The sequence below is a fragment of the Phascolarctos cinereus genome, unplaced genomic scaffold (genome assembly GCF_003287225.1).
Source record: "Phascolarctos cinereus isolate Bilbo 61053 unplaced genomic scaffold, phaCin_HiC Scaffold_1;HRSCAF=81, whole genome shotgun sequence".
Lineage (NCBI taxonomy): Eukaryota > Metazoa > Chordata > Mammalia > Diprotodontia > Phascolarctidae > Phascolarctos > Phascolarctos cinereus.
In genome coordinates, this window is record NW_027555514.1 from 182889346 (window position 1) to 182899657 (window position 10312).

The 10312-nt window shown below is 41.0% G+C and overlaps 1 pseudogene; it reads right to left on the minus strand.

The window, feature by feature from the left end:
* Positions 1-2738: 2738 nt before the first annotated feature.
* LOC110213761 (derlin-2-like) lies at positions 2739-9361 on the minus strand (annotated as a pseudogene).
* Positions 9362-10312: the final 951 nt, after the last annotated feature.

Here is a 10312-nt window from a genome sequence, read left to right on the forward strand (position 1 = left end):
TTACATTCATATACCACAACTTGTTCAGCCATTCCCCAATTGATGGGCATCCCCTCAATTTCCAATTCTTGGCCACCACAAAAAGAGCTGCTATAAATATTTTTGTACATGTGGTTCCTTTTCTTATTTGTGTGATCTCTTTGGGATACAGCCCTAGAAGTGCTATTGCTGGGTCCTAGGGTATGCACATTTTTGTAACCCTTTGGGCATGGTTCCAAATTGATCCAGGGTTGGATCAATTCACATCTCCACCAACAATGTATTAATGTTCCAATTTTCCCACATCTTCTCCAACATTTATCATTTTCTTGTTTTGTCATGTTGGCCAATCTGATAAGTGTGATGTGGTGCCTCAGAGTTGTTTTGATTTGCATTTCTCTAATCAATAGTGATTTAGAACATTTTTTCATATGACTATAGATGGCTTTAATTTCTTCAACTGAGAACTGCCTGTTCATATCCTTTGACCATTTATCAATTGGGGAATGACTTGTATTCTTATAAATTTGACTCAGTTCTCTATATATTTTAGAAATGAGGCCCTTATCAGAGACACTGGTTGTGAAAATTCTTTCCCAGTTTTCTGCTTCCCTCCCAATCTAGGTTGCATTGGCTTTGTTTGTGCAAAAACTTTTCAACTTAAAGTAATCAAAATTATCCATTTTGCTTTTCATAATGTTCTCTATCTCCTCTTTGGTCATGAAATCTTCTGTTCTCCATAAATCTGATAGATAAACTATTCCTTGCTCTCCCAGTTTGCTTATAGTATCACCCTTTATATCTAAATCATGAACTCATTTTCATTTTATTTTGGTATATGGTGTGAGATTTTGGTCTATGCCTAGCTTCTGTCATATTCTTTTCCAGTTTTCCCAGCAGTTTTCGTCATATGGTGAGTTCTTATTCCAGAAGCTGGGGTTTTTGGGTTTATCAAGTAGTAGATTACTATAGTCATTGACTACTGTGTCTTGCATACCGAACTTATTCCACTGATCCACCACTCTATTTCTTAGCCAGTACCAAGTAGTTGTGATGATTGCTGCTTTGTTATACAATTTAAGATCTGGAACAGCAAGGCCACCTTCCCCTGCATTTCTTTTCATTAGTTCCCTTGATATTCTGGACCTTTTGTTCTTCCAAATGAATCTTGTTATTATTTTTTCTAGCTCTATAAAATAATTTTTTGGTCACTTGGGGTTTTCTTGGCAAAGATAGTGGAACGGTTTTTTTATTTCTTTCTCCACAAAGCTTAGTCTTTAAGGAGATTCCAGAGCACAGCGGACTATTCCCTACTGAAAGTCAGTCTCTCACCCCTGGGCTCTGAGTCGTGGAGTGGGAGGGTGGGAAGGGGTCAACCTTTCCCTTCTTTCTCTAAGGTCCCCTATTCCTTGCTCTAGACTCACTACTCACAGAACATGTTTAAATTCATCTATAAAATTCATCTGAATCCTTACAACAACATAGGGCAACACAAATTTTCTCCAGGGATCCCTGAAACACATAGAGAATCCAGCTGGAGAGCCAGACAAAATTTTCAACATGGGTCACACCAAAACTTTCATTAGGGTCCCTGTACCATAGGTGATTTCCTTTAAAATGAAGGTAAAATTCCTTTACATCCCTATACCAAAAGGCACCATGAATGTCCTCCCAAGGATCCCTGCCACTGCAAGGACAATCCTATTAATATTCTAAATTTATCGGTAATAGGACAAGTAAACTCTTTTAGTGCCAAAAACAAGGTTAAATCATCAACAAGAGAAGCTTAGGAGAAAGAATGAAGTGCTGTAACCAGTTATGCTGTAATAGGCTATTGTTTTTCAGTCCTTTTCCAGTCATGTCCCACTCTTCCTCTTCCTGACCTCACTTGAGATCTTCTTGGCAAAGATAGTGCTTTGTCATTTTCTTCTACAGATGAGGAAGCCAAGGCAAATAGGGTGAAGTGACTTGTGTAGGGTCACACAGCTAGTAAGTGTCTGAGGCCAGATTTGAACTCAGGAAGATAAATCTTCCTGATGCCAGGCTCAGGGCTCTATCCACTGCACCATCTAGGTGTCCTAGAAATAGCCTACGGGAAAGACTTATTTCTTTAGGGTCTAGGTGAGGACATCCAGGGCAAATCCTTTCTTTTTCTTTTCTTTTCTTCCCCCCACTAAAAGAGAAAGAATTCAGTTTTTCTTTGTCCTCTCTGAAACTTCCGTGGACATTGGGCTCTTCTATCAAAGAACATGAGTAAAAGTTCTTCCTTATACTTTATCAAACAAATAAGTGTGTACTTGTTACAGAGCAGGCAGCAAATGTCTTCTGTTTTTTTTTGGTTCCAATAGATTGTACTTTTAGTACCAGTATAAATAATGATCAAGTAAAGAAACATGGGCAAACTGCTGGAGAGGTCTCCTAGATTAAGCAGTGTAACATTGCATAAAGTGCTTCTGAATTTAAAAACTGGAAAGCTGTCAAGTGCATCTGTACTTTCGAAACAGAGTAAAAGTATCCCAGAGGATAGAACACTATTTTTTTTTTTGGTGAGCAATTGGGGTTAAGTGACTTGCCCAGAGTCACACAGCTAAGTGAGTGTTATATGTCTGAGGCCACATTTGAACTCAGGGCCTCCTGACTCCAGGGCCAGTGCTCTATACACTGGCTGCCCCTAAGAGGATAGAATGTCAATTTTTTTTAAGTATTTTTTTAAAGGAGGATATCTTTTGAAATTCTCTCTTCCTAGGTGGATTTTGCACTCAGCACTGTCCTCCTAGCCCCTGAGGCACTGCTTTGCCCCATGTAAAGCTTTCTGGTCACTTTTCAGGTAAGGGGTTGTATATAACTGGGATCATCATCCAGTGTATCAAAAATTGCCTCAAAATATCTGGTGTGTTCAGAATTCGTGCTCCCTTAGCTGATTGGGAAATATATCTTCCCAGAAAAAAATACGTGTCCAAATACAATTCCCAAGAGGTCCAAAATGATCATGTTGCCCAGTAATAAGGAAAAGCCCATGAGTACCCTGGGCAGAAAAGGAAGTTGAAAATGCCAAAAAAGTTTACTCGAACATATGGATTCCTTTGGCTCCATACGTAGACAAGCATGATAGTAAAGGCCTGATCCAAGAAAACCAAGCTAACAAACAAAGCAAAAGGAGTCTAAGAGTCCTCCCCAAAAGAAACAGAAACAAAAAAATCTACTGTCCAGCCTTGGAAAGGGCCTTCTTTGAGCATTCAGCAGTAATGATATAGGAAAACAATATTAAATAAAAAACTGGTCCAAAGACTTAAAAAATTGGTGATTAATCTTAAATGCCTGGAAATGCTGGAAGATTAGCTCAGAGTTGAAGCAGAGCTAGAAGGGCATGATCAGCTCCAATTGCTGAAGGAGAAGAGACAGATGGTCAGAAGGGTTCCCCACTCAGCTGAGCCCCAACCCCTGCCTCCAGCCCACTACTGAGCAAATCCTTTCTTATCCTGGCAGTACAAAGTAAAAAGGTTTAGCATAAGCAGTTAGTCCTAAGACTGTGGTTCAAGCCAATACCTGATGAATGATAGTAAAAGTCACTTCACTCTCCCAGAAGTAAGGTAGGGTCTATGGGGATGGGAATTGGGGTGATGGTACATAGAATTAGTTCTTGCGGGGCCTTGATAATTGAGTATATCCAGTACTTCGACACATCACTCCCAAAGCAAGGCTAACTACATTGCCCTCTTAGAGTTCTAAGGTGCCTATGAGGGAGTTGTATGTCTCTTCCCTACTGATATTGGTTTGAGTTCCCACTGATTTCCTACCATTATTATTCTTATTCCTACCATATTATTACTATTCCTACCATTATTAGGTAGCCATTGACTAGAGCCCTAGTTCCATTTAACTACTTCAAAGACATATAAAACCAAAAGTATACACATTTGTGTGTGTTTGGGATGTCTCAATTCCATCTCTCAGAATAGTGGGCTTAGTTAGACTCAGCTCGATTTCTTTTTACACACACACACACACACACACACACACACACACACTTTTCCCCTTAAATACACGTTAAAACACTTTTTTAAAGTTTTGAGTTCCAAATTCTATCCCTCCCTCCCTCCTTCCCCTCTCCCTGCCTGAGTAAGCAATCAGATATTGCAGTCACATAAAACATTTCCATATTAGTCATTTTATACAAGAAGACTCAAATAAAAGAAAAAGAATGAAAGAAAGGAAGTGAAAAACAGTATGCTTCAGTCTGTATTCAAACAATATCAGTTCTTTTTCTGGAGATGGATAGTATGCTTCATCATTACTCCTTTGGGATTATCTTGGATCATTGTATTGCTGAGAGTAACTAAGTCATTCACAATTCATTGAACAATATTACTGTTACTATGTACAACTTTCTCCTGGTTCTGTTCACTCCACTTTTTATCAGTTCATGTAAGTCTTTCTAGGTTTTTCTGAAATCATCCTGCTTGCCATTTCTCATAGTACAATAATATTTCATTACAATCATATACCACATCTTGTTTAGCCATTCCCCAAATAATGGGCATCCCTTCAATTTCAAATTCTTAGTCACCATAGAAAGAACAGCTCAGTTTCTACATAGCATTCATCCCATCAAGTTCAACTGATATGTGGCATTGCTGTGAGATAAGTCCAACTAGGCTGGATCTTGAAGGCCACTTCCAAAGGTCACTCTGTATTTCTCAAGCCATTGTTGCTAAGCTAGTTGCCAAACCTGGATGCTGGGACACAGGGCTGCTAAAGATTCACTCTCCTTCCTGACTTTTTGAAACTCACAAGATCAGTCTGCAATCCTTTCACTTAAAACAGAAAAAGAACAAAGGCAAAGGACCAAGGCAGTGTCATAGAGTCACATAGTGGCCACAACAGAGAAGACCCAAAGCCTTCTCTCCTCACAGCATTATCTCTCATGGATGCTGTCAGCAAAGAGTCAAACCAAGAGAAAACAAAGAAGAAGATGAAGAGAAGTGCTCACTCTAGGATATGGCATGACCTTAGATGGGTGAAGCTAGAGTTTTTTGGCTTTCTGAGTTTAAGGGTTCTGTGGTCCTCAGAGGCAAGGGTAGGAAGTGGATGCAAAGAATTTTATAATCTTCCAGTGACGGGAGACCAGGAGAAGGTCAGCTACATACTGCATTATAGCAGAATCATGTTGAAACATAGTACCATCAAGATCTTCCTGGAGTACCCATGAAAACAATGAAGAGGAATCTATATTGCTTTGTGATAACCTCATCCAAGCAATCCTTGTTAGGTGAAGGCAAGTAAGTATTTACCATTAAGGTGTTTGGGGATGGAAAATAAAGCTGGGCATAAATCTACTATCATAAAGTAATATAAATTTGGGGGAAGGCAAGATAATATGCTTTCTGGGTTTGGAACAATTGGGAAGACAAGCAAAACCACAGAATTTACAGCCCTTGGGTCTTGGATGAACTTATAGGTATCCTTGGGAAATTTCTTTAACAGGTAGTGTAGGTACAAGGAGTAGTGGTTGTAATAATAATACTTCCTTTTTTTTTTTGGCTACTAGACAATGGGGTTAAGTGACTTGCCCAGGGTCATACAGCTAGTAAATGTTATGTGTCTAAGGTCGTATTTGAACTCAGGTCCTCCTGAATCCAGGACCAGTGCTTTATCCACTGCGCCACCTAGCTGCCCCTATAATATCTCACTTTGAAAAGGCATAAATGCTTAATGCCTTCCTTTGCCTCTGGGCATAGAAGGAACAGGGACTTAGGGCAAGGGTTTTGCAGGATTCAACTAAATCCTAATTGGTTCTGCCATTAAAATGTGACCTAGTATGAGGGGACCACAGGCAGGGCAAGAATTTGTCAAAAAATTGACTCCTTTGGGGAAAGCTAAGGAAACAATCATTTATTAAGTGTCTAGTATGTGCCAGGCCCTGTGCTAAGCACTTTATAAATATCATCTCATTTGATCCTCAAAAACACCCTTGGGAGTGCTATTATTGTCCTCATTTTACAGTTTAGGAAGCTGAGGCACTTAGAGGTTAAATGACTTACCCAGGACCACACAATTAGGAAGTGTGTTAGACTAGATTTTGAATTTAAGTCTTCAGATAGGTGGTGCAGTGGATAGAGTGACTGACTTGGAGTTAGGAAGACTCATCTTCCTGAGTTTGAATTTGACTTCAGACACTTAACAAGTCACTTAACCCTGTTTGCTTCCGTTTTGTCATCTGTAAAATGAGCTAGAAAAGGAAATGGCAACCCACTCCAGTTTCTCTGATAAGAAAACCCCAAATGGGGTTACAAAGAGTTAGATACAACTGAAAAAATGACAACAACCTCCGGACCCCAGTCCAAGTGCTCTGGCCACCGAGCCACCTAGTTGCCTATAGAGCAGATCCCACAAATCGGAACTTGCTGGAAGTAGAGAAGGTTACTTGGAAAGAGTCACCAAAACAGAACATTCATTTTCTGCTGAAACAAGTAGTAAAACTGGAGTATAATGTACAGTACGATATACAGAAGCTGGAAGCTTCTCTGCCACCATAAAGAAGCTTTCTGCACTGAAAGACAGAGTAATGATGGAACATGCTGCCTGCTTTCTGACTGAGAGTTGATGCCTTTTCTGACATAACCAATATGAGAATTTGTTTTACTGGACTATGCATATTTGATACAAATGTTTCACTTTTGTTTTCAGTGAGGTAGAAAGCTGAGAGGAGAGTGCATATAACTGTAGGGTTAGAAAGAGAAAAGAAAGAAAATGACGTTATTCAAATTTTTTTTTGCAAGACTCTTACCGGTGAAGTTTCTTCTTCTCTTTCTCAGATGTAAGCCTCCACCTGACTTCCCAGTGACATCCAAACCATGCTATGAATCACCACCCTGCTTTCTGGCCTCAATTTGTGTGTCATCTTTCCTCCCTTGCAGGGGACTGTCTTATTTGCTTGTATTTCTATAATCAAATCAATAACTAAAGGAAAGGATAAATAATGAAATTACAGCTTTTCAGGAATTCAAAAGAAAAACAAAAATTGGAAGAAAACAATTTTTTAAAAAATATATTCTGATTTTATATATCCCCTCCTAAAATGAGTATTTTCCACAAACACGGGAGAAAAGAAAATGATTGTATAATAGAACTATGAATGTCCATCTCATACAGCTTGCTTTTGAAAAAGTAGGTAATAAGTTCAATAAGTTACTTTCGAAACTATTCTGCTTAAGTTTTCAGAAGAAGAAATCAAAGCTATCAATAGTCACATGAAAAAATACTCTAAATTGGGGCAGCTAGGTGGCACAGTGGATAGAACACTGGCCCTGAAGTCAGGAGGACCTGAGTTCAAACCCGGCCTCGGACCAAACACTGGACACTTACTAGCTGTGTGACCCTGGGCAAGTCCTTTAACCCTAATTGCCAAAAGAACAAAAAACAAACAAACAAGCAAACAAGAATAGCTCCTCCTATCAACAGAATCCCAATTTCTTGTGGGGCAGCTAGGTGGTGCAGTGGATAGATCTCCAGCCTTGGAGTCAGGAGGAGCTAAGTTCAAATTCAGCCTCAGACACTTGACACTTACTAGCTGTGTGACCCTGGGCAAATCATTTAACCCTAATTGCCTTAAAAAAAAAAAATTCCCAGAGGACTAATGATGAAACATGCCACTGTATCCACTGCCCGATAGAAGGGAAGGACTCAGAATGTAAAATGAGACAAATATTTTTTGGATATGGCCAATGCAGAAATCTTTTTAGATTGACTATACATGTTTGTAATAAAATTTATTTTTCTTGTGTTCTCAGTTGGGGGGTGGGTAGGGGAAAGGATAAGAAGGCAGACTTTGGCTGATTAAAACAAATTTTATATAAATATATTTAAAATTTTGAAAATTACTTGTTGAATGACTGAGTTCCAAGCCCCCAGCTCTACAAAGCATGTGGTAAAGTTGCTTTCCAAGGGTTGCTCTGATAGGAAGTGGTAAGGCTAGACTCAAATTCAGTTCCCAGAAAACCTATAACAGAGTAGAAAGGCAGAGGAGAATAGGACATTGACTAGGGGAGGACCAGGAGGGAATCCTATGGTAGTGGTGAGGGGTGGGGGAGAAATGAAGAGGGCAGGTGCTCCTGGCTGTTGAAGTCAACACTGTCTTTGCCAGCTGCCTCTGCTGCTGATTTCAGATCAATTTGAGAACTCTAGCAGCGGGGAGGTCCTCAGGCCAGGAAGTTCATGTGGTTGGCAGGGGATGGAGAGCACAGCAGAAAGGCATCTTGACGGCTAGACTGCGTAGCAGTTGGTCGGTAGGGGTCATGATGCTGGAAGTCCCCCTAAGGAGGAATAACTCCAGGGAATTTGTCATGCTGGGCACTACCCTTGTACTAGGGTATTGGCTATGTTCTGAGAAGACTTGGACCTCTAGGGTGAGGGCTGCTTTCCATCTTATCCACCTAACTCTCACCTGTGGCCCATAGAAGCTGTAGCATGCACAGTGGCCACACCTCAATAAGCCATTTCCACAGACCGGCTAAACCAGGCTGAGGATGACTAAGAAGTCTCAAACCTGTCGGTGAGTTAGGAGGGTGTCTACCCCAAACATGTGAAGACGTCTCCCACAGGCAGATGAGAACAATTTGTTCCAATGGTCATGAAGGTGGCTGATGCAGGTGACGTGGAGTGCTGAGAGCTTGGTTAGACACCAAAGATGCCAGCATCATCCACTGCATCTCAAGCCATCACCAGTCATCTTGACTCTGTCCTGCCACTGGACTGTGAGGACTCTGGGAGAGAGAGTGAGGCCAACAACTTGGCATAACTTTGCCTCACTTGAATCCAATTTATGCATGAATCAAAAGACATCACCCATACCACTTTATCCTTTTTTACCTACCTCAAAATGTGGATACACTAGCAGCTGTAGTCACAACCCTGCACACAGGCAACCTAGGCCGCAGGGTCATCTTCTCACTGAAGCAGCAGTGGAATTTGGCAGCCCCCTGGGTATCTGAGCAGCCCTTTAAGGACTGTGCTGCTAATCTCCTGGTGTGAAGAAGGGGCTAGAAAAGGGGGCCCTAAAAACTGTCTGCTCACCCAACCTTGGCCTGATTACCACAGCAGGCAGAGATCCCACCCTGCTCTCAAAACACAAAAAAAATGTACAAAAACTTCTACAAAGATGATTCCACTCACCATCAGTACATGGAATGTGTGCACACTTATAGACAACACAAAATCCAGTAGACCTGAAAGATGAACAACTCTTGTCACAAGAGAACTCAGCAGGTATCGCATCCAAATAGCAGCCCTGAAGGAAACAAGGCTGGCAAATGAAGGCCAGCTCACTGAAGTTGAAGCTGGATACACGTTTTTCTGGAGTGGCTGCAGTGAAGGGGAGCGCCATGAAGCTGGTGCAGGTTTTTCAATCGACACTAATCTAGTCAACAAGTTTGTATGCCTCCCAAAAGGAGTGAGCTACAGGCTCATGACAATGTGATTGCCACTTGCAGGAAAATGTCACGCCACCATCATTAGTGTCTATACTTCCACCACGAAGAACCCTGATCAGGTCAAAGAAAAATTTTATGAAGACCTGGAGACCCGTATCATCAATGTGCCAAAAGAGGACATACTTATAATCGAGGTGACTTTAATGCTAGAGCAGGCTCAGACGACCAGACGTGAAAGGGAGTCCTAGGGAGGAATGGAGTTGGAAAGAGCAACAGCAATGATCGCTTACTACTACTAAAGACTTGTGAATCTCATGACCTTCTTGTCCCCAACATTGTCTTCTATTTACCCAAAATCAATAAAACTTTGTGGATGCACCCTAACAGCAAGCATTGGCATTTAATAGATTATGTGATTATAAGGTGAAGAGACAGACAGGATGTGAGAGTAACAAAGGCAATGTGTGACTGCAGAGTGCTGGACTGATCATAGACATCTTCTCCAAGTTAAACATTTGCATTCAACAAAAGCGGTGGCCCCAAGGCAAAATAACTACCAGAAGACTTAATGTCCACAGTTTAGAGATCTTCTCTGAGTGGGAACAGTTTGTTGCTAACTTGGAGGGAAAGTTGAGCCAACACACAGTTGGCAACAGTGGAGCAGAAAAAGGACTGGGCAGTTTTCAGAGATTTGGTGTATAGCACCGCATTTGCTCATCTCGGTCAGAACACTCACAAACATCATGATTGGTTTGATGAAAATAATGGGGAAATTCAGAAACTGCTAAATGAAAAATGAGAACTCTATAGGGTTTACCAGCCTGATAGTTTATTCATCTCTAAGAAGGCAGCATTTAACTCCACCAAAAGTAAAGTATGGGGGCAGCTAGGTGACACAGTGGATA